The 27711-nt window shown below is 36.6% G+C and overlaps 1 long non-coding RNA gene across 2 annotated transcripts in view; it reads right to left on the reverse strand.

Moving 5' to 3' along the window:
* Positions 1–5227, reverse strand: part of LOC135300030 (uncharacterized) — a 39254-nt gene extending 34027 nt beyond the window's left edge. For both annotated transcript variants that reach the window (XR_010361899.1, XR_010361898.1), the window contains exon 1: positions 5048–5227. This is a non-coding gene — a long non-coding RNA (uncharacterized LOC135300030). The remainder of the gene's footprint in view (positions 1–5047) is intronic.
* Positions 5228–27711: the final 22484 nt, after the last annotated feature.

The following is a 27711-nucleotide window of genomic DNA, read 5'->3' on the forward strand; positions in this document are numbered from 1 at the left end:
TGGGAATATCACACTTTGGCAAATTGTCTCCTGTCTCTTTTCTCTACAACACAGAGAAAGAAGAAAATTACTCCAGCCTGCCTGAGCGCCAGGGATGCTGCAGCTTTCCTGGCTGCATGGTCTGTTCCATACATTTCTTAATGCAAAGAGTGTCACGCAGGATAGGTGCAAATGAGGCAGGGCACAGACATGCTCCTTTCTCAAGCACCTGGTTAGCACTCACAAGAGTATGGACATGGGCATGGCTTGCCTTGCAGGGATGAGGAGAGCAACGAAAGCTGGATGCTAAATCAAAGTGAGTGCAGCTGCTGCTGTCCCTGTATGTCTTCTGCTGTGGACTAAAAGGCAAGGCATTCAATGGAGAAGGGGAAAAAAAGAAAGCAACTCTTGGATTCACAGATGCAAAACTTGCAGATTTAAATGACTAAAATCAGTGGAACAATATCTGTTGTTCCAGCTTTATTCAAATCTTATCTACTTTGCTTTCACTCTATATTTTTAGTATGCAGATAGTGTTTTACAATGTATGTAAACTCATACAAATCGTGCAAGGCAGAAGTGCAATGTTGTCTTTGAAGAAATTAAATTGTCATTACAGTTAATTTTAAACTCATATGCTAAAATGAATTTAACTTTTATGGTAAATTAAGAGAAAGAGATTCTATTCCTTTTGAGACTAGTGGCGATCTTTCTTAAACTCATTTCCCACAGAAACATTATTTCACTTTCAGTGTAATTCTATCAGGTATACTATACTTGTGTATAATAGCTGGGAGAGTGTGAGAAAACAGCTCATGAATCTTTAGTAAATTATGTTTATCCCTTCTCTCAGAGCTACATGGATCTTGCCTGCCCTCAGCTGGATTTATGAAGGGCTTATTGAAAAGTAGTGGTGAAAAACGTATTTGAAAGCCAACAATATATCATGTTGTATAAGAAATAATCTTTTCAGTCTCACCAATGACATTATGCTATAGCTAACAGAAAAGAGAGTCCTTTGGGGAATTTCTGCAGCTAAAAATAAAACAAACAGTAGGAGAAAGAATAAAAACGAAGAAAGGTCAAACAAAATGTTTGACTAAGCAATACAGGAAAAGAATAGGGTTTCTGGTCCTAACTGTGCATGGGACAAAAAAATACATTTATTTCAACTGAATCAAATACCATCTATTTTGCGGTCTTCTGGATATATGAGGTTTCCTTCGGTCCCTGAAAAGGAAAATCTCTATAGAAATAACAGAGCACTTTGTGAAGCAGCAGTGGTCAGAACTGTGCTACTGAAAAATACATTCACTGGGCAACATCCAGAAAAGCAATCAAAGACTATATGTTCTTCTGTGTTAAATATATTTCTCAAAAGACCTGGGAATAAACAGGCACAAAGCCCAGCTAAGCTTTAGCAATAATTGCCTGTTTTGTAATAAAAAATACTGGTTGCCAAAAAGGTCAAACTATAACTTGAAAATTAATGAGTCAGCCTTGTACTCCTTATAGTTTGTCTCCTTCCCACATTTTCTTTCCTTGTTATCCTATCAAAAAGACATGCATTGATGAAAAGTGGGATTAGGAGAGGAAAACAATAAATAAAAAATAATCCAAAGCCATTTATAGGTTTCATCAAATCCTTGTAGATGACTCACTCTCTCCTTCCTTTACTGTGTATGCTTCTGACGTCATTCTCCAAATGATGTAAAAGATGATGTATTGCTATTCTTCTTACAGTCTTCCCCTGATGTTTTCTAGTCAAATAGAGTACTTCATGAAACAGAGAACTGATCTCAGATCTTTTGAGATTCTATGCCTCTGAAAACTTTTCAGTGATATTGGATTTATTTATCTTGTTACAGGTGTCACCCACCAAAGGTCAAGCTGCTATTTGAAGAAATAGTTAAATTAAGAAAACCATAATTTTGTTGGTAAATTAATAATGCTGCTGTCTCTTCCCTCTTCCTTCCTCTCCTGCCCATCTGAGATGAAAGAGACAAGGATGCCCTCATATACCCGTCTTTCCCATCCAATACTTGGAAACATAATCCATTTCTGCAACTTATCTAAGGCATCAATACCTCCTCACTTGCAAAACTGCCATGATATTTCATCACTACAGCTCTCCACAGCTCCCCAGAACATGTATGGTGGATTGATCATATGTCACATAAAAGCGAGACTACCACCTAAGAACTCATTAGGTCCATCAAAAAGGCATCATGTTAGCTGAAATAAAGAGAAAACCACATGCTGTTAAAATCTTGGCCACATCAAATCTCAACCATCTTAATTTATCTCTTTATATACTCTTGGAAAAAAGGAACAAAAAGTGCAGTGGAATGTAATGAAGAACTACTGTATACAGAATGCCAGCACCCTTCCTTCTTTCACCATGTGTGTCTTGAGGAATATTTTTATCCTATTCAGCTATACTAAAGTTTTTTCTTATCTTTCCAGAGGTTTAGCTGTCATCAGAAGTCCAACAGAACCATGGATGAATAGGAGTATGCTTTTAATTTTTCTGCCTTCCTGCAAAGGCAAGATGAAGATATTTTTCTTTCTGCTTGTGTAAATTCCAAGCTATCTACACTATCAATATTATTAGCTACTTTTCTGACATTCTGTTGAGATGTTCAGGAAAAGGTTACAAATTAGATTTCAATTATGAGAACAGCAAGTGAAACATGGTAAGGAAACCTTTCACAGAACCTGAGAATCACAAAGGTCAGGCTGGAAGGGACCACAGCAGGTCATGTGGTCCAACTTCCCTGTTAAGCACAGTCATCCTAGACCACAAGGCACAGAATTGTGTCCAGGTGGTTTACTTTAAACAAGGTAGAAGCAAATCATGCTTGAGCAAGTGCTTTTTCTGGTCCCACACTCTCAAAAGAAGCAGCATCCAAACTACCTGAATACACTATTATAACAGTGGAATAGGAAGCCAAAGCCAAGAAACCATCAGACCCTAGTCTGATTGATTCCTCTGATGTCAGACATAAAATTTCAAAGATAAAGAGATGGCCTTTGAAGACCAAGAGGACTTAATCAATACAAAACCACAAATACTTGTTCCCATAAAAAAGCTGCACCATTCCTGCCGCACAAAGAAATGCAAGTGCAATTTTATTAAAGTTACGTTTAACTGTTTCAGTGACAATATGGCACTTTTTAGACATTCCCACTGTTGTCTACATATGAACATGTTCAGTATTTTTCATGCCAAGAGGCACACACAAGAACAGAATATAGGAACAAGGATAATGTCACACCCAACCTTGTTCTCAGAGATGTTCAACTTTTATTTTCCTTTGGGAACCCAAGAGAGACAAGTGTGAGACCAATGTAGATGAGCCATTTGGTGCAAGATCAGAATGTGACAACTGCACATGTCCTGTACTGACTGGAGGTGAACTACTCCATAGGTTACTCAAGACTCATTTTCAGAGATCAATTAACCTTCACATCAACAAACACAGGAATTATCACTGCATGAAAGATTTTGTGTGTAACCACTATAAAAAAACAGACTGATAAATCTGGGCCTCGTGAGCTTTGCCTACCCCCAACTTACACACATTCAAGATGCAGAGACAGTTACTTTTAAAATATACGTGGTCCTAGAAATGGGAGAACCTACTCAAAGGTCAACAACCAGCAATAGAGAAGGCTATCCAGTTACTCACCAAAGTAATCAGGTACTTGGGAAACGGGACTTTCAGAAGCAAAATATTTTATACTTTTTTTTCCTTTAAACTTTGATTCACCAAGATAAGATTCTGAGTTTCCCTCATTTTCAAACATGTCTAGCATTTTTATGCTTAACATGTTGCATTCAAGGCATTTACATGAAACTAACTGTTATTGGAATATCTGAACACTGTGACACATGTTACTGATGTCTTTAAATATAAATGGAGCAGGAAGTGCTTTGCTTTTATGTTGCATCATTAGCTGAAGATAGAAAGCTTCATTTCTTAATTTGTGTGGTACTTAAAATTTCCTACCAAATGCCTTGCCGTCATCACAGAAGCATTAAATATTTCACAGCAAATTTTAGTGAAGCTTCTTGCATTACACTAAAAAGTAAAAGCCAGTTCAATACAAACAAACCCATACAATATATACGATCTATAATTCTGTTATTTGGGATAACTTGTTTGCTGAGTTTTGCAGAAATCAATATCACAGAAAATAATTAAAATGCTTGAATACATAAAAAAATCAGTTGCAAAGGATTGATCTCCTGGTGCTTAGCCTTGTGCAACTGATTAATCCACTGGGAAATCTGTGGAAGGCGCTGTGTTTGAAGAGTTAGTAATCTTGGGCAAGCCACCCTTGTACTGAGGGTGTAAGGAGTCCATACATTAACATAAACAGGCACTGTAAGGGAACCTGCTGGCATGTCTCATGGTATTCTCTCAGAGAGTGCATCCAGTCTATCAGGAGACAACACATGGGTTGGATTTTCACGCAGGATAAAAGGCACCACAGTATAGGAGGTGGGAGCAACCCCTCTATAGCTAGCAGCTGTGCAGGACACCATGGGAAACTCTATCCAGAACCTGTTTGGTGCTGCATGAAAACAAGGTTCCTAGCATCTGAAAGGATAGAAGACTTACTCTCTATCAGTATTCCTCTTTTTATCTCCTTTATTAAGATGTTGCTAAATCTTTCCCATAGAGATCTTGAAAGAATCTTCTCACCACTATTAATACCTGTACAAAACAGTTTTCTTTCTATTTGAGATGTATCACAATTATGCAATAATATAATGGTTTATGCTATATCGCCCTGAGATAAAAACTTACAATAAAACATATCTATTATTCAGTAGCATATGTCACTGCAGGTTGAGAGGCATTAGGTAACTATGTGAAGTTACTGTGGCAGAGAATGCTTAGAGAAATTCCACATGAGTATCTAAAATGCATTGTAAGCACATCTTGTCTCTATAAAAGCTCCGGCAAGTGGAGGCACCAAGTGTTGTGAGAGCCAGCACCTCTTAGGAACAGTCTGGCTATGCTCACTAGAACCCCACCCCTAAATTTTCCTTAAATACCTTGCTTTTGTTGATGGCTTTCTCTCCAGACAAGTGTTCACCTTAGGCCTGCTGTATCGTTTGGTCCTATGTCTCCTGGCCTGCAGTCATAATCTTTCTGCAGCCTTCCTTCTGACCTAGCCAGCAGACTTTGCTTCTCTAGCCTATATCTCACATAGTGCTCTTCAGCACCTGCAGCCCGTCAGTGGCCATTTCCAAGTCAAACACCTTTCTTTTAGGGCTATTGATCCTCAAGAGTTTCTGATCACATTGCAAACAACACAGGTGTTACTCTTACAGCTTTTTAGCAGACTTTAGTACCTTGGTTTTTTAAGTGATTACACTCAGTAATGGTTCTTTAACAGAAAAAAGCCTACAGTAAATATCCAAAAAGGAAACATTTTTCAGGCTTAGCTCAGTGCTTATTACATTAGTGTCCAGTGAACACAAATGCAGGCTTCCTCAAGTATAAATTAACACACTAATATTTTATTTAAACACATACTAGTATATTTAAATCATCAAAGAAATTAAAAAAATGCAAACCTCCTCTAGCAAATGAAGGTTACTTCATATTTGAAAAGCCTTGGCAAATTAATCACAGCAAAAGTATAAAAGATGAGGAAATACAGTGGTTACACTCAGATAAGAATTTCAAATGTTTTTTAAGTTATTGACCAGAAATAGTCAAATAACAGCAGTCACATCTGATATTAGTCAGAAAAACAGTGTTAATGAGAAAGATACAAGCTTTGACTGACATTTTACTGCACTTACATACCCATAAAACATAATTGTATTTGACTGATTTGAAAATATTCCTTCATAACAAGAGAACCATAACTGATGGATGTCATGACCACCTCCAGTACTTGATTATCTTCTGGTTAGGTCAAGGCTCATTAAAAGTCTGATATAATTTTCCACTCTTTTGCGCAAACCATGCAGATTTTTTTTTTCCTTGGCATTCATATAGTTCTGTTCTTTCACATTTGCACCAGATGCATCATAATTTGATGAGTAGTTCCAATGAAAATAGTGGGAATACTACCCAAAAGGAAACAATTTCAGAGCTTAGTCCACAGAAAAAAATTCTTTAGACTATGGTTATTATGAAACATTTTAGTAAATTAAATGTTTACCAAGAATCCATCAAAGAATAAACTATTTTGTAAATCATAGCCCCATTCATAGAGATAGGGTAGTATTTAGACTTTACAATATACCAGGTCTACAGGACTCCCAAAGTACAAAGCTTTTCTCATATCCGTTGCATTGTTGTCAAACCTGAATTTTAATCTTAGAATCCAGGGCATGTGAACTTTTAAACAGATTTTCTACTTTACTTGCTGACTGCATATTGATTTGAAATAGTGAGGCATAATATATCCATGCCAAAATAGCACCCCACTTTTCAGTAAATGACTATAATACAACTAATGTCAGCTGCTACCAAAATTATTGATACTGATGACTGCATCTGTATCATGGTATTAATGCTTATTTTGTGTCCCCCTAGACTTTTTTTACACTTCTCTCCACTCCCTCTCCTTCAGGTTATGAGGAATAAGGATTTTCAGTCCTAGTCTCCTTGTCTTGCCTCATGTCTCCTTATCCAGGAGTTTAGTCCTGACCCTAGATATCAGATCAGATATCTGGGAGATATGAGTGTAGATGGATGAGGAGGATGGAAAGGAAGAGAGACCCAAATACTCCTGTGTGCATTCACAGTCTATCAGCATCACCAGACCTTTTGTGTGAATGTATTATTGTATCTCAATATTTCATTATAAAATTATAGGTTATCATATTTTGAAATACCTCATTTGATGCTTTTAAAGGAACCATTCTCCTTTGCACTTAAAAAAAAATAAATTTCAGAAAATGGCATAAGCCTCCATAAGGAAGAATGAGTGATGAGCAATGGATGAGAATAAGGTCTGGATGGGCTTGAAATCAGGTACTAGTAGATTCCAGAGGGAATTTTCATGTCTACAGATAATTGATAAATAATGAAAACCACTTTGTAAATCCATCTTGGAGTACATAATATTTCTTAACAAGTGTTAATTGATTATTAGAAATTTGTTCAGCCTGACATATTTTTTTATCTGCCTCAGGATGAACACTGCACAGTTGGCTTTATTTGGCTGTGTTTTTCTTCCTTGTAAGAAAAAGTGGTTTTCTCTTTCAGCATGTATTCACAGTGAAATTCACAGAGCAAAAAGGAAGAACGCCTTCATTACTCAATATCCAAGGAAGAAGACCTTAATTACTCAGTATCCAAGTCAAATAAGCATTTATTTAAGTTCTCCATATCTGTGTCCTTTCTGTAGAGTCCACACGATGTGAAGAGAAAAAGGCAAATACATAAGAGGCCTCTCGAGGTGTCTGCCAGCTCTCACCTCCCATCATTTTTGTGGGCTGTTTTTGAGATGTGGTAGACGAAAGAAGAATAAGATCAAGAAGCAGTAGCAATGGCATAAACTGAAATAGAAAAGGGGCATTCAAGGGGGATAGAACAGAGTTTCAGTACCAAGCTGTCTTTCAGGCTGAACCACAACAAATTTATTTAGCAAAAGCAGTTCTTATAATGGCTATTGGGAAAATAGTTAATGTTTTAATTACTGAAGGATTAAACCATTAAAAAATAAAGATCCCCAATGACAGCAAATATGCATCACTAGTAAATTCATGTTATTTGTTTAACAGTTTTAAGTTCTATAGTACAGATATTTAAAATTTCTTTTTCTATAAAACTTTTGGGAAAAGATAACAGTTCAATATTGGCCTGACATAGAGCTAGGAATTCACACCAAAAAAAAATTAAAATAACTTGATGATATTCTAACAAAACAGAGCAGTGGAAAAATCACTGTGCACTTAAGTAAACACACATTACATGCTTGGTGAGATATTCAAAATAATGAGTACATGCTGACTTGTACAAGAGGCCCACATACTTCAACTTGAATATACTTCACCATAGCTAATGCAAATAAAGAAAAGCTATCATATTTAGGCATAAATGAAAAAAAAAAAACCAACAAACCAACAACACACTATTCTAATTCATTATGTAAACAAGAGGTATGATTTCGCCTCACAGCAGTGTGGCCATAAATTCCAGATACTTCCACTGGTCTCAGACAAGAATAAGCCCCAGATGACCTTTGCAGGAGGTAATGCAATCTTCTTTGTTATATAAAAACAATTTGAAATATGGATTCTGGTGCTTCCTAGACAGCTGCTCAGGAACGGCACTGAGGAGTAATGCTAAGTGAAATTCTCTATTGAACCTCAGGTCCTGTGACAGTTTTTCTCAGCTGATGCCCTTTAAAAATGGTAGCATAAAGAGGTAGAAGAGGTTTTTGTATGCTAGGTATTTCTTGACATAGTAATGTTGATAGCTATATGACTTCTGTTAAAAGCTGCTCTTACATTTTTAACAATTTTCCCCTGTAAGTTGTAGCTTTTATTTTCTCTTTAATGCTTGCTACTTCTTTCTACTGAAGATATCTTCTTTTCTGGCCTCCTCATGCTCTATATATTTCAGATTTTAAGGACACTAGATTTCTCAAATATTTCTGTAATGATATTTCAAGATCTAGCTGTATAAAAGGAAGATATTTTGGTGTTCTTGGTTGTTAAAATCCTGTTTTGACAGACTTCCATCACATACACAAAGCAGATTAAACTAAATAGAAGAGTGAAGAGAAGGCAGATACAAGCTAAACCAGACAAATGAAAAAGGATGAATTTGAGGGACTTTCAGTGTCTCAAGTGCTTTGTCTCTTCCTCTACTCCTCTCAGAGTAGAGTCACTCTGAGGTTAATGGATCTATGAAGCATCACCAGAAAATGCAAAATTCAAACTACTTTACTACAAATACTTTGATGGGGATAACCATACAACAGTAACATGAAATTTTCTGTACCATTTATTCATTTCTGCAGCATTTCTTTTTAGGTGACTGACAAGTTTAAAAAAATTATATTGGTTTCTTTCTTTACCAGCATTTCTTTAAAATGTAGGCCTTCAAAATAATTTGACTTACTTCTGTTGACTATGAAAAAGGGTGCCAAACATGAATCTCAAATTACCTTGGAAATGTCACAAAAGTAAGAGGGAAATAAGACATTTCTAAAACCTGTATGTTGAAGACAGTACCAACAAATCAATGACAGCTAAATCGAGCAAATAAAATCTTTGTATTTCCATTTACTCAATGGTTTTCAGTCTGATATCTGACAATGCTGCCAGATGTGTAACAGTGAAGGAGGAAAGGCAGAGAGAAAAGCTTCTCTGGGTGTTTGAAACAAATGAGGAAAAAAACCCTTGAAAGTTTGATTTTACAGTCTGGGCATATACACTACTACTTTGAACCAATTCTAGAATCTTGAATGTACTCATTTGCTGTAGTGAATCTAGTTAATGATACAGGAATTCAAGGTTCTTAATCCTATTTTAATTTCCAAGGTTCCTTTTTAATCAGTAAATTATATAAATTGAATTTGGAATATTAATCTGTCTTATACCCAGAAGCTTCCCTTGCCAAAAATATCTGCCTAATATCAGTGAAGATACTCCTTTTATAAAATCATCCAAATTAGATCCTTAACATTACCTGGCACTACCGTCCTCAGCCAACACTGCTTTGTTACTGTTCTGGTGGTGTTATAACTCCTCAATCACCTCAGATTCAACTGCTTACCTACTAGGAAGGCCTTGGGCTGTCATGCATCTTGCAAAGGGTTTTGATCCTGTAGGAAGCTCTAGATACCCCAGGTGATTTGATTCTTAATGTAGACCTCTTCTTCACTGCCCTGTTTCAGGTTAAAAATGTTTTGTAAGCACATTTTTCTCCAAATAGAGAATACCTAATGCAAATAGGCATGAGTTGGCTGCAGCCAGGCCAGCAATTAGAGGTCCAACCAGGATATAAGAGTTGCCAGTTCACATCACTCTTTCAATGACTGGTTAATTATTTATATATAGTGGAAGAGTTCCAACAAGAGAGGAAAAGGTACTCAAACTAGAACACTCAGTTGTTTAATGATGGGCATTCCTAGAGGATATAGATTGCCATTTGTGAATTGAATTCAGCAGAACAGAAATTTGATTTCCGGCCAATGTTATAATTGCTAAGATAATGCATTTCTAGCATAAGTGAAGTTTTGGGAGGTTTTGAAATTTTATGTCACATACAGAAATTAAACATATAATTGTGTGAGAAGTTTGTTTTCATGGGACCACAAGATAAGAAAGATCCTTATACAATCCTAGAACCATTTAGGTTGGAAAAACCTCCAGAATCATTGAGTCCAACCTTCAACTGAACACCCCTTTCTCAACTAGACCACAGCACTAAATGCTACACCTGATCATTTCTTGAACTCCTCTAGGGATAGTGACTCCATCACCTGGGCAGCCCATTCCAATGCTCAACCACTCCCTCCAGGAAGAAATTCTTCCTACTGTCCAACCCAAACCCGCCCCAGATGCAACTTGAGGTCATATCCTCATGTCCTGTCACTGGTTGCCTGGGAGAAGAGGCCAATCCCCACCTGGTTACAAGCTCCTTTCAGGCAATTGTAGAGAGTAGTAATGTCTCACTTGAGTGTCCTTCAGGTTAAACAACACCAGCTCTTTCAGCCCCTCCTCATATAATTTACTTTCTAGATTCTTCAGCTTTGCTGCCTTCTCTGAACAAAATCTAGTACCTCAATGTCTTTCTTGGACTGAAAAGAATAAAATTGAACACAGGACTTAGGATGTAGCCTCACCAGTGCTGAGTACAAGGGAACAATCTCTTCCCTGGTCCTGCTGGCCACATAATTTTTGATATATCCCAGGATGCCATTGGCCTTCTTGGCCACCTGGGCACACACTGGGTCATGTTCAGCTAACTCCCAAACAGCACATCCAGGTCATTTTCACTGGGTCATTCTTTTTATCTCTATCTAAACCTGCCCTGGTGCAGCTTTCAACTGTTCCCACATGTTGTCTCACTGTAACCCATGGAGAAATCAGTAATTATGTTCAGACCAAGGTGGCCCCCAAAGTCTCTCAATTTAATAGTATGATAAAGAAGACAGGTTCTGGCCTCCACTGGAGTATTTGCACAATTCCATGGGGATGATCTTGCTTTACTCCTTTTCAAATAGCTGGGACACTGATTTTTAGACAAGGTTTCCATTATTTTTGAGGGTCTCATATACATGCAGGAACATATAACAGAGTCCAGTGAATTTCAGAACGTTTCTTATCCCAGCTAATGTCATAGCCAAACTTTGAAGAAACACCGAGTACCTTGAGTCCTCTGCCTGCAAATAGCATTTCTTTGATAACAGATGTTATTTTAGCTTCATAATAGTTATATCCTAAATGAATGATCAGATTATTTTAATGAGTATTATTTAGAGATTTCTAGATTTATACAATATGTCTGTAGAGTGTAATTTTAGAATTCAGAAAAAAAATTAGTGAATGCCATATTTGTTCTTGAAGTCACAGTTGGCAATGCCAGCATCAACATGTAAAAATTTCTGTCACGGAAAACTAAATCTAGCTAGCTAGATATGAATTTGTGAAAAGGAAAACAACATCCATGACACCAATATGTTTTGACAAGTATTTAGACAACTAGATGAACATCTCAGAAGAAATGTCAATCATGTCAGGAAAATGTCAAGAAATTAAAACTAGTATGGCTGGCTTTGTGCATTTTTAAAATAATTGCTAATACTTAATAAATGGACTTTAAAAGTCATTAATTAAAGCATTCTCTCCCCTTCCCCCAATTGAAATTAATACTTTATATTCGCTAGATTCAGGAAAAAAAAGCCCTCTTCTTTTTACATGGATCAGAAAAACCATCTTAGACAACAGCTTTATCAGAGGTGCTAGTTACTCATGGTGCAAGTCCTGTGTACATTCACTACACCATCTCTTAAGGGAGTTTGAGTACTTCTGCTTTGATATTTTATAGTTATATAATTACATTTATTACTTGAGTGCAGGATCATGTACAAAAAGACAATAGCAATATACGTATTTCTTCATTTTCTTTTTCAGTGTATCATGATGGAGAAGGCCCAGGACAAGGTTCTGAAGAACCAGGATACCATTAAATATTTGATGACTGTTGTATGCCAAATTATTTCTTGCAATTTATTATACTATTTCCTCATATAAAAAGAAGCAAAGAAATATTAACTTTTTAACCTCTTTTAAAATATTTGTGTTGAAAATTTATATCCAACAGTTAAATAAAGGCACAGAGAGAAAAACTTGTTCAGGTGGTGATTCAGGCACCCCTGACTCCAGTGCTGAAAAATTCCACTTTTTTTTCTTCCATTTAGTGAAGGAACAAGCACTACCATTTGTTTTACCATGTTGTCAAAATACATTTCTGTATTGCCCAATTCTGTTTGGGCAAATGTTTAAGAGATATGCAGACTCCATGAGGATGCATTCACTGACATGTACTTAGCAGAATTTATTTCAAAAGCGGAAGTCTTCTAAGATAAAAAGTTTCAAGTAAGTAGGATTTAGACTGATCTAGCAATTCTTTGCTGCTAAAGAGGAAAGTTAGATACAATTAATTTAAAAATTAAATATTATTTGCAATACTGCATGGCATGTACAAGCTTCAGTGTCTGCAAGACAGAAACACAGAGGAAGATTGCAATACTCATTTAAATAAATGAGATTTACATTGGGGAAGGATTTTAGGTACTTATCACCTGAGTAGAAGCTACTAAATGATCCTAATCTGCTTGGCATACTGCTGACATACAGACCTCACACTTTTTAATCTGTATGTCCTTCCTGTTTCAAAATATTTCTTCTTTGGAAAAACCTGGGCTTAGTTCCATGTGATTTGGTTCCAATGATTATCTCTTGGATCAAGGTGATCATTATTATCCATGTGAATTGACAAATAAATATTCCTCATACTGTAATACAAAAACAAGGAAGGAAAGCCCCTGGGCTGGTATCCTTTTATAACTGTTAAAGAAATTAACTTCATCAACTTCACATCTGAAAAAATTCAGAAAAGTGAGATTTTCCTGAGCTGGCTACAATGTTTCTTTCCGCAGTACTATGGCAGATTAATAATATATTCTCTCTCTCTCTCCCTCTCTCTCTCTCTCTCCCTCTCCTTCTCAGTTCTTTTCTTTCCAAAACACATGCAAAGAAAAAATGCATTAAGGTATCAAAATGGTCATCAGAGTGAAACAAGTATTTTAATGTATCAAAATAATATATGTTCTGGGAAACAAATTTTCCTACAAGTTTTTACACAGATCTTCTAATAGAAACATTACAGAAACAGGCTTTTCATTTCCCTCCCACCGAAATTCACAGAACACGAAACTGTCTAAGGTTTTAACACATTTTAAAATATATTAGATTACATTATAAATTTAAAAGTTTGATGAGTCTCGCCAATTCCATTTAGGAACAATTTCAGAACCTAGGGTTTACTAGGATAAAGGTTAACCTTGGTTACATATAAATTAAAATTCAATCTCATTTTAAATCTCATGTTCTCTAAATATTCTCTGATGATTTTAAAGTATAAGATACATAGTCTTGGTAAAATGTGAGAAAAGATCAGGTCTAATTAATATTTTCATTTAACGGGAACTATTATCTATCAAAATTTGTTACACTGCCTTTTGTAGCTATTAGTTTACAATAAGGAGAGTAATAATGCTTTATTGTACTACTGTTGTAAGAATAAGCTAAATAATTTCTATATGTATGCAATGTTTTGTGCAGTGATATATTATCTAGCTCATTATTACATTATTATTACATAATGTAGTTATTATGTACACATTATTATTACAGCTCACAGAATTTTGCATATATATATACTTGTATAATATTTTCCTAGTTCCTTTCGGCCACCAATTCATAAAGGCAGCAGGAACTTGGTGGTTGTTTAAAAGGTTTACCACATTCTGGTTTTAATAATGATCAATGTGAACAATTCAAATCCATTTTCTTTGAAGGCATAAACGTTATCCATTGCTGTAAATATACACTGAACTACGATCCTCCAGCAATAAAGCACCATCAAATAAATCCTGAGTTATGTTTATTACTACTATTATTCACTACTATTGAGTGATACTAAGAATATTTTAGACTCATTATATTAAAATGCTTTCAAACATAGGTTACTTGTCAAAAACCAAAATTGATGTAAATGACATCTTGAGCTGAGTAAAATTATGCTATTTGCATCATCTTTGAGCAGGATGCTTGCATTACCATTTCATAAAGTACCCTTACTCCAGTTTTCTGGGTTGCTTTTGTCCTATAACTGCCAGTAATATCTGTGCCTCAAAGTGTAAGAAAACTGCTTTTTCTGCATATCCTCCTGAGATGTAGCAGCTTTGTTTCATCCCGCAGGACAAAGTCTTGACTTCTTTAGCTGACTCACTGCCCTCATGCATTCAAAGTGTACCTGGGAAGCAAAAAAACAAACAAAAACCCCCAACCATTAAATTTTTTTAAAAAAATTGCTATATTTTTGTATTGCTGAAAACCCCACAGATTTAGAGAGAAGGTGGTAAGATATCCTGTTGCCCTCGTCTCATCAACAAAACCACGTGTGGGCCACATCATCAGGAGCTAACTAGAAAACAGGCTCATAGCAGGTGCTGTCTTGAGGATACTTCTGCATTCAGTAGAAACTTGCCTTGATTAATCAAAAGACATGCATTTATCCCACTGCAGATTTTTGTGAAAGCTGTTGAGAAGCAAGCAAGAAAGTATCCTGCAAGACAGTTGCAGTATACACCAGATTCCCTTTGCCTGGGTACAAGGACAGTTTTATGGCTTACTGAGTGTGCAATGTGCATTCTAACTCGTCGTTTGTACCATAAATGTACATTGCAAGCCAATATTAAAGACAAACCAACATCAAAAGCAAAATTAAATTTGAATTAAAAATGTGTTGGTTTGCATTGCCCCTGCTTGTTATTTTTATAAAATCTGCCAAATCTATGAAAAGTTCCAGGTACACCAGTGACTCTTTTAATAACAGGTGTTCTGGAAAGTATTTTAGGTTTTCTGACTAGCAAGGATATTTTTAAATGAATGAGGGCTAAGGGTTAAGGTCAGTCATCCTTCTTGCCATAACACAATACCACGGGAAGCTTGTCTACGTCTATGCTATTGGCAGTGGTACACATGTGTTCTAACATTCACGGTCAATGCTCACAGTCAGACATTTGGGACTTAACACACTTGTAACAAAATAACAGCATATACCATCTGCTGCAGGGGTACGCTTCAAAATATTGTTCTAGTACACATACATTTTGTAAATATTCATGTTGCAAGATGAGTCCTGTTTTAATTTCTACTTTGCATATCAAACTATATTTTTCACTCAGGTTAGCCGTTTTGAAAGACTCAACACAAGGCTTCACTCTGTTAACTAACTCTGTTAGTTAACAGAGTGAAATTCCGGTTTTTCTGTAGAAAGAGCATGCAAATTGACCTACGTTGTTCTGGTGACTCAGTGAGTTCCACCATTGCCATTCTCCCAGAGAAGCTGTGGATGCCACATCCCTGGAAATATTGAAGTCCAGTTTGCATGGGTCTCTGAGCAATCTAGTGAATGACATCTCTACCCATGGCTGAGGTCTTGGAATTAGAGTATCTTTAGGCCTCTTCCAACCCAAACCTTTTTATGATTGTATGATCTAAGTGCACTGGATGAGATCACTGAACAGGTGATTACAGTATAGATTCAGTCTTACATGTGTAATTATTGTTTGTTGCATTGTCTTCAGCATTTCCTTAGAAATTGTTACAGTTCAGAGGTATTAGGGCTGACTGGCAGGTGACAGCACCTGCAAAACTTCATATCAAAGATTATAGGAACTCCCTTCAGGGCCAGGACAGCCATGTGGCTAATGCTACAAAATTTATTATTAGAAATACTCAGAGGTGTTTTAAGTATTATGTTCCCTTTTTCAAGTGTTTGGGCTTTTTCTTTTGTTAAATCTACTTCGAATACATATGCATGACTTTTTTACTAACTGGAAGAAACATCCTAGAAATTAAAGTTGATAGTGAGTTTGTTTCCTGAAGCATTGATTTTTCTGTTATGCTAAAACGCAAGATATTGATCTGAGAGTTTCCTCTCAATATCCAAATACATCTGTGTATTCTGATGGCATTTTTGGTCTGTGTTTCACATGGGTCTGTGTGCTGTCCCATGCTTTCATGTCAATCATCCTGTAATTGATTTCTTCTGCATATTTGTAACTACTATAGTTGCTGTTGGAGGGAAAAATTTTTTACTCTATTTGTGATAGATGTTATCTTGTTTTGTGTAAAGGTGTTTTACCTTTACCTTTTCTGAGCAGTGATTTTGCTTTCATTTTGTCTGAACACCTCCATGACATATTTGGATAAACAGCTATACTGAGAGCAGAAGTGTGGTGCTCACAGTCTTGCAATTTTTTATTAGGAGAGATGCAAAAAATTTCTGTACTAGCTTTTTGTTTGCATAGAATTGTTAGAGTTGCAAAAGACCTCTAAGATCATCGAGTCCAACTGCTAAAGGAGCACTATGTTCAGTACTGAACCACTAAACTAGCACCCAAGTGCCACAACTACACATTTTTGAACCCTTCCAGGGATGGTGACTCTCATTTTCTGGGCAGCCTGTTCCAATGTCTGACCACTCCTTCACTAAAGGACTTTTATGTAATATCAAATCTAAACCTCCCTTGGTACTCCTTGGGACCATTTCCTCTTGTCCTGTAGCTCATTACTTAGCAGGAGAGACTGGCACCCATCTTGCTCCTGCCTCCTTTCAGGCAGTTGTAGAGAGTGATAAGGTCTCCCCTGAGCCTCCTTTCTTCTAGGCCAAACATCCCCATCTCTCTTAGCTGATCCTCTAAAGCTTTGTGCTGCAGACCCTTCACCAGCTCCATTGCTCTTCTCTGGACTGACTCCAGCACCTCAATGTTCTTGTAAGGAGAAGCCCAAAACTGAAGGCAGGACAAGAGATGCAGCCTCAGCAGTGCAGAATACAGAGGGAAAGTATTGTTTTAATTGTAAAATATCAGTGATGAGACCAAGGCTTCTCCAGTTTCATGTTGCTATTCTTGTGTCAATATGATTGGCTGCATGCTCTGTATTCTAATATAGACACTTGATTTTCCTACTGGGAGTACAACGAATTTCTCAAACTGTTTAAATGTAGTGTAACATACATTATAGTCCTCATTTTGATTAAGTCTTCCAGAATTCACATAATAGTCAGAATCACATTGTATATTCTCTTGGGTCCACAGTGGATCAATTCAATTAATGCCTTTGCAAAGGAATTGGTTAATTGGGGAGCCTAAAAAAACCTGCAAGTAAGAGAGTTTTAATAACCCACAGACTTTTGGAAGGCTTACATAAACACTAAACTTTAAAAAACAGCTAAAATAGTAATGTTTCCTAATAGCACAGAGCATATTGCAGTTTTTGAAGTACAAATAGTCAACTAAACTGTAGAAAATACCAGTATTTTCAGAGAAAAACATTGAGGTTCAGCAAGATTTAGATTCTTCTTCCTAATGCTATTTGAAAATCCCTGGGAAGTACTTAACTAGTAATATATAGGGGGCTTAATATTTGGTCTGCTCCTTTAGAATGTTATTATACAGAAAAACCTGCAAAATATTAAAATAAGACTGAAAAATGAATGTTAAAATCCCAGCTTTTAGGCTGAGCTGAACTTTTTGAAGAATGATCCTTCTTTGACACCGACACACAATTTTTTTGTGTACCAGCTGGATTTCATTGCCATAGGAAAACTGTCTACCTCAAAGGCAAATTCAAGGATGAGTCATTCAGATCTTTAACAAGAAACACAGATGGAAAAATGCCACAGCTGCACAGAGCTGGAAGCAGAAAAGTGCACGACCTTAATGAATATGCTTTTACATTTGACAGATTCCATCAGAGAACTTGCAGTAACTGCAGAATCCCATGGCACCATGAAAACATTTTGGCATTGTTTAATCCCACTGTTGCAAGGAAAAGTGTGAGATTAGATATATAACATGGAAACTGCTTTCTACCCTTGTTGCCTAGATCTGATAGTTTCTGGAATAAAAATTCAATATACAAGTGCAACAGCCATAAAAGTGCATGTTTGTTTTCTTCATTTCCTTTTTATCCTTTTTTTTTATTGTATTCCATGACTTTTGCCTTTCAAAACATTTTTTAATCTCTTCTCTTTTTTTTCATTCCTCAGCTCCAATTTTTGCAATTTTTTTCCCATCTTCCAAGGCATCTCCTCCCGTTCTTTGACACATTTGCTGCAGTTCAACAAGGAAAAATACATATGTGAGATTTAATAACCCTGTGCAGCAATCTATGGCAGAGAGAAAGCAGCCTTTCAGAAAAGAATTCCATGTGTGCAGGATCCATGGCCAGGCCAAAATCCCTAGCCCTTATGTATTCCAAGGCAGGAACAATGTCTGAGAGCACCTCATCCTCACCTCAGAGTGAACAGCTTACATCAACATTCTGGATGTGCACGTAAGGAGGTGGGCTGGCAATGAGCAGGGAAGAGCTGTTATTTCAGTAAAGGCCATGACAGATTCAGTTCAGATTCTGACTTATTAGTTGCATTCACAAATGTTCACAGCCTATTACTAAAGAAAGAATTTAATGCTCTAAATCACTCCCACTGTTAAACCAAAAAGAGTAACACTCCCTTCCCTCCACGTATAATGTATTACATTGAGCAGAATCAGAGAAGAATAGTGGGTGCAGATGCTTTTTTTCTACCCACATAAAACAAAATATAGAATTTCCTGTTCATAGAAAGTAGTGGAGAGAAAGGAAATATTTGATTGGACACTGTTTAAGAATGATCTAAACATTATAGAGGAAGGGGCAAAAAAAGATATTTTACATCCTCTGAGTAGTCTTCCTAAAGTTCAGGGTTTGAAACCTCAAATGTGGCTACATAGCTAAGACCCTGATAAGACAAGCCAAATGCTGAAAGCTCTGCTGTTTGAATAGAGAAATACATACTGATGGTCTGTTTTGGCAAAGAAAAGATCCATGCCCTCTATTTCCCTTATCAAAATACTTTTATTTTATTCTCATCAGCTATACATTACTCTATATTCAATTCCTGACTTGTTTCTTTGGTTTTAGGCTGTTTAAACAACCTTGGTTTTGCATAGCTTCTCATGGCAAATCACTGTTTGAAACTGTTTGATCCCTAACTCTGATCATATCCCCCACAAGGAACATCTAGAAGCTGTTTCTTCCACAATACAACACAGAGATCATATTGGAGATATTACTTAAAACAGCTATCCATTTGTGACCTGATCTAAGCAAAGTTTCTCTAACGAAAATTGCTAAGATACAAGAATATTATGGAAGAACATGGGAAATATATAGACCCATAGTGTACAAAAATATTTATATAAAATCAAATGTACCTGTAATGCAACTACACTGAAATCAGTAGTCTACACCACATGATGAGTTCAGTCCTGACATACTCCGTTAAGAAGGAAAATTTCATGGCCATGTAACTACAAGACATAATTCTATAGTCTTCATACATTTTACTTCTATTCACTAGAAAGACTGGTAGGGGGTAGATCTCTTTCAAGGGAAGATAAAATATGGATTCCCAGGTCACAGCCAGGGTTCTAGGTAGTTTTGAAAATTAAATAATAGCATAAGAGATTTTCCAGTCTTCAAATCTATGGTTGGTCCCAGATTTTGCCTGGAATGTATGGATGTTGACACAGTGAAAGTCTTTCTCAGAACAGACCTGGATCCAGCAATTCCAGAGGGCCTCCAGCATGTTGCACATCCAGCAGCCCTCCCTTGGGGCTGAATTTGTCACCTCTGTGAAGCAGAGTATCTAACACTTCTGGTCTGAAACACGAGACTTAAAATCAACTGCTGATTCTGCTGCAGGTCTCCATGGTTACACTACAGTCAGTTGCTGCTTTGTACACAGGAATAGATGGGATTTTTAAAAACTCAGGTTGCTTTTGCAGAATGACAATCTAAGTTGTGACTTTCCACCCCAATACACTGAGAACATATAAACCAATTAGAACATATAAACCAATTTTCATAAGAGAGGGTAAATGTAAAGGAAATGCCCATTATTCCAACACAGACTGACAAACTGCTCAGATAAAAAAGTTCAGAGGGCAAGAGTTACGGTAGGAGAGACCAGCTTAAAGGTTTTGAGAATGAAACCTCATAAGGGCCTAATAACAGCCATATGTGCAGACTGTTTCTCTTCCCAAAGTCCTTTCTTTGCAGTCTAGACCTTTGTTTATTTCAATCCTGATAAAATTCCTGATTCATATGAATTGTTCTTCATTAGCCTAAGGATATAATGTTTATTAAGTGCAGCTCCTGCACTACCAGTGCATAGATCACTGAAAAGAGTGAATAGTAAAGGTATTTAGGAGCATGTGTTCACCTCATTTTACATTAACTGAAGATGAAGAAAATCACAAGTAGATTTCCCTGTTATTGTTCATCTTTTTAAAAACATCACTGGCTTTTATCTCAACAGCTACAAGAGCCCAGGATGTCAGCTTTATATTTTGAAACACCATCATGAAAATGCCCTCTAGCAAGACTGACTTAGCAGAGACAATGCCACCTACTGAAATATTCACATCCCTTGCTTCAGGACACTTTCCTTCATTACTAATTGTCAAAGCAGAATTGACAGTGTTACCTAGAGAGCTGCTAAGTTTAAACTGCATCACTACTGTTTTCAAAAGAGATGAGGGACCTCTTCTTCTCATCTCTCCTTATGATGGTAGCAGGGGAAGAACACAAGCTATTTCCAGGCACACACATTAAAAAAAAAAAAAGTCAGCATAATGTAAGCCCTTGCCTTGCCCTCTTGAGATTTTTTTTTTCTCCTTCACAACTGGAGCAAAAGATGCTTTCATTTCTGTTCTGAAGCTCTGTTTTCCTACCTTAGAAAAGGCCAGATAAATGCAAGATGCAAAAGAACAAAATCACTGTTATTTGCTCCAGAATATGAATAACTAAGATTAGTTAGTTATTCATTAGTTAGTCCTCTCTAGGACTAACATTGATAAAAGGTAGTGGGTCTTACAGGAAAAAAAGACCACTGAATTAACATATCCTGAACATACATAGCAGAAACTTTCTCCTAAGACCTGATTTTTTAAAATATATCTTGCACTGTCAAAAGAGCTTGTTTCAAAATCTTAACTATTAAAATAGGATGAGAGCTATCTTATATAACAGTATTTAAAAGACACTGACTGCATAAAAGCAGCTCAGGGAACTGTGTAAAGTTTTAACTATGTCAGGATTTTTGCTCTATTTAAAATACGCTATTCTACAAAACACAGCATAAATAATCAGCAGCATAATTCTCCAATTCTTCATCATAGGAGGAGTTCCTAGAAACTTTTCCTAACCATTCATGTACTTTTCCCTCTAACTGATCAAAACTTCCCACCAAAAGAGAAAATGAATGCTGTTTAGCCAGATAAAAACGGACATATACAAAAACCTAAAATAACGGTAGGCATTTCAAAACATTCATAAATGACAATAAAATGATATTATTCTCTTCTTTTCTTTTGGAAGTCAGTCCTTCTGAAGCAAAACAAATAGCATAGGAGTGTTGCATTCCTGTATGATCTGACAGTATCCAGTTTGATATAAAATATTAGCTCATATCTACCTAGAAAGAATAATCTACAGACATAAGAATTAATGTCAGGGTTAGGCTTAGGGCTATTCACAATATTATTTCTTCTCAGTGCTCCATCTTATAAATTATGCATGATAGATGATGATGTGTTCTTGGCCTGCCTGTGACTGATGTGGTCAGTACTGCAAAGGTACAAAGGAGTCAAAAGTGAATCCTTTCTCTGCGGAGCAAGAACATGAAAGGCCATCCACAACAGTTATTCTGTGGTTGGAAGTTAATTTTAGCTGTATTTTTATTTTTCTTTTTAAATAGTTAAATATTAAAGCAACATGTAAAAATTCTTCCCATTTTCCTTAATTTTGTGTGCTCTTTGGTTAAATGAATAAACCGAAATGCAAATGTTATGTATGAAATTGCTAGCATTCACAAGCTTCCCAACACTGAGTATTTTCCAAATAAGCATTTTTCCTTCTCCTCATGCTTTTAAATGAGCTCTTTATTGCCAGCCATTGGGATTGGATATGTGCAAATGCATATGGCCACTATGATCTGACAAAAATTCTAAATATTCTTTTTTTTCTGGATAAAGCGTTTATAGTGAAACAATTTATCTAAATAGAAGTCACTTATTTGACACAAGCAGTGAGAAGAATCAAACCAATAATACCATACCCAGATTTGTATCTAATGGGTACAAGAGCATGATATAAGTGATATATGCATACTTATACATACATAATGTACAGATTCAGCTCAAAGGTTAGAATTGTTTTTTCAGAGCTGCATTTGTCCACTTTATACTTCAAATCCCCTTTTAAGTCAGGGTTATTTCTGTGTTCATTTATTTCTCTTATGCAGTGCTATATAAATGCAGCTTCTGTAAAATGAAGCAGTGTTTTGTTGCTGGTGGCACTGATAAATAAAGAACAAGATGCTATAAATATTTTATGGAGTTCCTAAAGGCTACATTCACTTTCAGATCCTTCTGCATCAGAAGTAGATTCACTGGGAGCACGTTAGTTCATTCGAGACTTGGTCTGTTCACTTTGTTTCATTATAGTCACACAAAATGGCAGTAGCTGATCTTTTTCTTCCCCATAGTGCTGTTACAAAAAACCCTACACAACAACTGCAGTCATGATTATAGCAGAGCAAGATGATGTCATCACACTCACAAACAGCAGCAAAGACTGTTCTCAGTGACAGCTGGAGTGTTTGTTCAAGGCTAGGTTGCTTTGTTAAATTATGTTGTGTTTGTTATGTCATGTTATGTTGCTGAATAAAGTACAGCCATGCAAACAGCAGGTGGTTTTGTGTAGGGATTTCAGTGCATAAAGCTTCCTGTGACAGAGATCCCCAGCTAGATGGATATGCCATGGCTTGTGCATGCACACATTGGCCACAGCAGAATGAACTTGATGAGCTTTACCCAGCCTGACACTGTCTTCAGAGCTCAGCATTCCTGAGTCACATAGCCTGCCACCAAATGGTGATTTTATCTGGTATGGTGCTTTGCTACTCAGGTTGATTTAAGTATCATTTGACTAAATTATGATTACAGTTATTGAAATGAAAACCATTAGGAAGCTAATGAAGGACCTATCCAAATATCCACTGCTTGGCATTCCATGGTTTTAACAAGAATGGTTTGGTGTGCCTCTAAGGAACATAGTAGTATTTAGATTTTGCATTCAGCAAGAAATATAACACAACTCACTCATTTATCCAGAGCTACAAAGGAATGATTGATCCTACTGTTATCAGTTAAAAGTGTTTTCATGAAAGTGAACCAAGATATTTTGGGGGTTTTGCTGTTATTCGGGTTTTTTGTGTGGTTTTAAAACTAAGTCAGCATTATTTGCTTTCAGACTGTATAGTGTCACTTCTGGCCAGAAAGAACTTTATTAAAATCACAAATTTTAGTAACAATTTGGTTTAATTAGTATAATTCTCAGCCCTTCAGGTACTTTTTTCAGAAAAGAACCTTGCAAAGAGTGCAGACAGAAAACTAGATTTATACTATTTTCAAATTTCAGTGATTTATTTTGTAACATTGTTTTGCTAAGGAGATTTCACTCCCTCTTTTAAAGTGTCTGTAAACTGAAACAGGTAACTGATTGTCTAGTTTCTGAACAAAATTTCTGCTTTGGAAATGTCAATACATATTGACAATTTTCTCATTCAGTCTTGCCAAACATGATGCAAAATTTCATACAGGGCTTTCATTAAATAAACTAGCTAAATGCTTTCATACTTGAAGGTGTAATTAGACATAACATTCCTTTCTGACATTAAAAAAAAAAGCAGATGAAATACATCCTAGTTGGCTGCTTACAGTCAGATTTTCCAGCTCTACATTTTTTAAAGTAACAGGATTCAAAGTCTTAATGCTACCTTAAAAATATTTAAAAAAAAAAAAAAGTTATCTGTGATGGTCAGTCAGTCCATTTGGTGAGTTTTACTCATGAAAGGACCAGGCTAAAGAGCATGAGTAGCAAAAGCAAGAACATGCAGTAAAGAGAGAAAAACAGAAGGTCCAGAGGCAGAGCCCATGGTGTAATCCTAGGATGGGAGAAAACATCAAACAGCAGCTCTCTATTGCAGCACATATCCCATTCCCTCAGACATCCAACCACTATCAGAGCAATCAAGGTTTGAATTTCTTTTCTGCATCACCAAGGAACAAAATATATAGCAACTTAATCTCATTAATGCTGAGGGGAAAAAAAAAAATTAAGCTGATTGCCTTCAAACAACATGTCCAAGAACTGCTGTTCCACCAAGGGTAAACGTACCACTCACCCAAAACCCCCACCCCACTTACAAACCTCTTGAACCTACATCTGCTACTCACTCCAACGTACTTGTGCTTGCATTGGTCCCAGACCTGCATGCACCATATAGTAAATAAGTACTATAAAACATGTGAATTTAATCTGTTAATTTATTTAGAAAATAAAACCCCAGTTATCCCCGCAACCTCTCTTGCAACCCTGAAGTTACAAGAAAGAAGGTGTTGTACAATATGCTGCAGAGGCTATAATAGTTGGAATAAGAATTAAAATCCATAAAGATCAAAAGGATAACAATGCTGGTCATCAGCAGTTGACTTCCATTAGCTCTAAATTATATATATATATATATATATATATATAAAATACATACATTTTAAAAAATATATAAGAACACCTGTTGTCTGAAAAGCATCTTTGATAAACTGCCAACAATATTTTAAAGGGTCATAGGTTTTAAGTTTGGAGGTTTTTTACCTGTTTCACACAGCAGTTGAGGCTCACCATCTGGTATGAGCTGAGATTTCAGAAAACAGCCAAACTGGTCAGAACCATGATGTTTTGCCAAGGCACTAAGTAGAAAATGCTTTGGGAATACTAAAAATAACTGTGGACATAATATATCACAACTATGAAAAGAAAGTGAGGAGTAGAAAACAGAAAAAGGAATTAACACATACAAATTCAAAGGAATTAACGCATGCAATTTTTTTATTGTATTGCCATTATTTCTTAAGGAACACTGCTGAGTAATTAAAACTAAAAAAAAAATAATTATCTTCCAGACCAACTGAATTTTCCATATAATACTTCCTGTTCTGTGGGCCAGCTTAGAGAATGACTAAATATTTGTTTCCTCAGTTTCAACAGTTGCAGCATAAGCCTCTCTAAGCCTTTATCTATGTTAATTATCTTTTTTTTTTCCTCAAAAAGACATTTCAAGCTAACCCTATTACAAAACAGTGCTTTAGAAAGCCATCAAAAGCAAAGTTTAAAGAATCATCTGATGCCTCTTTAACAGTGATATTTCTTTCTGATCACAGAAATGTCCCAATTCACAATCTGGATTTCCTACTTGACTGATTTTTTTGATACTCTCAAGTGCTCAATATCTCCTTGACTTCAATGTTAATTCTCTGTCTTTTTTTCTGATTCCTGCTGAGATGCAAGTGGTTACATATTCAATTAAATCTCAATGTCTGAAGATCTAACATTTTATTAAATGGAAAAGTATAGCTACATAAGCTATACATACACAGATATACACATACAACAAATACACCACACGCGTTTTTCATAAGAAAGTAAGAAGAACATTTAACAGACAAGTATTGTTAATCTCAAAAAAGTAAACTTTTGTCATGTTTGATGTGCTTACATGTGTCAACATGCTTAAGCTATTATTAATGTACATTGTCTGCTTAGCTTACTCTTAAAAAAAACCCCAAAACCTAAGTGTTCTTTTTAAGTTTAGTTCCAACAAGCCTATGACAAGACCCTCAGGAAAGGACAGGTTTACTCCACAAAATACCCAGTTTCTGTGAAACATAAACAATTTTCTGGCTTTAAACATGACCTGTATGCTAACACAATGAACAATTCTTTTGCACATGGGACTTTGAACTGCCCTTCAGATATGTAATATTTTGATCCATCAAGGTTTCTATTTTAAAATTTAAAATATAATCTAAGTGAAGTATCTTGAAAATTGCACATAATTTAAATATTTCTGTCACGTATAGTAGTTATCAATAAATGATTCCTTGTGGATATTTTGCACTTGAACGCATCATTGAGTTGCTTCCCCCCCCCAATAAAGCAGATTTTATTTTAGAAAGACATAGATTGAAGAAAGTATTTACAAAGGTATATATTCAGATTTTACAACAAAGAAGACCAAACAAACCCCTACATTAGTACCAAAGGTATGCATGAATCCTACAATGTACCAGAAAAAAAAATCTCATTTAAAATACAGCATATGTAAAATTAGATGTCACTTTCTGTTGTTCAGAATTATGAGCTCTGTCTTGGGGTTGGTGCTCTTCAATGTCTTCATCGATGACAGAGACAGTGAGATCAGTGCACTCTCAGCGAGTTTGCAGATGACACAAAGCTGAGCAGTGCAGGTGACACAACAGGAAGATAGGGTGTTCTTCAGAGGGACTTGGACAACCTTGTGAAGAGGCTGACAAGAACCTTGCAAAGTTTAACAAGTACAAGTGAAACGTCCTGCTCCTGGGTTGGGGCAGTCCCAGACATGAGCCCAGATGAGAATGAGACACCATTGAGAGCATCCCTGCAGAGAAGGCCTTGGGGGTTCTCGTGGATGAAAGGTGGCTATGACCCATCAGTGTGTGCTCACAGCCCAGATGGCCAACGGCATCCTGCCCTGCATCAAGTGGACTGACCAGCAGGCTGAGGGAGGTGATTCTCCCTCTCTGCTCTGCTTTGGTAACCCCACCCAGAGTGCTTCATCCAGCTCAGCACGAGGAGGATGTTGACCCCTTAGAGCAGATGTGGAGGAGGCCACGAAGCTGATCAGAGGGCTGGAGCACCTCTCCTACAAAGAGAGGCTGAGAGAGCTGGGGTTGTTCAGCCTGGAGAAGAGAAGGGTTCGAGGAGTCCTTCTTGCCGCCTTTCAGTACTTTAAGGGGACTTATAAAGGAAGATCAGACAAACTTCACTATGGCCTTCCAGTACTAGAAGGTGACTTATAAAAATGAGGCAGAGGGACATTTTGTATGAGCAGACAGTGTCAGCACAAGGGGTAATGGTTTCACACTGAAACAGGGCAGGTTTAGCTTAGATCTTAGGAAGAAATTCTTTACTGTGAGGGGGTAGAGGCACTGGAACAGGTTGCCCAGAGAAGCTGAGGTTGCCCCATCCCTGAAAGTATTCAAGGTCAGGTTGGATGGAGTTTTGTCAACCTGGTCTGGTGAAAGGTGCTTCTGTCCAGGGCCAGGGTGCTGGAACTAGATGTTTTTTAAGTTTCATTTCAACCCTAAGCATTCTATGGAATCATCCTATGAATTAGGACAAAATTGTTTTGAGAAAAATACTCCTAGTAAAAGAGAAACATTTCTTTTTATAAGACATGATTGAGGTATGAAGAGAGATATCTGGTTTGTTCCTACAAGGAAAGAAGTATCACATACTGTGAC

The sequence above is a fragment of the Passer domesticus genome, chromosome 4, assembly GCF_036417665.1.
Source record: "Passer domesticus isolate bPasDom1 chromosome 4, bPasDom1.hap1, whole genome shotgun sequence".
Lineage (NCBI taxonomy): Eukaryota > Metazoa > Chordata > Aves > Passeriformes > Passeridae > Passer > Passer domesticus.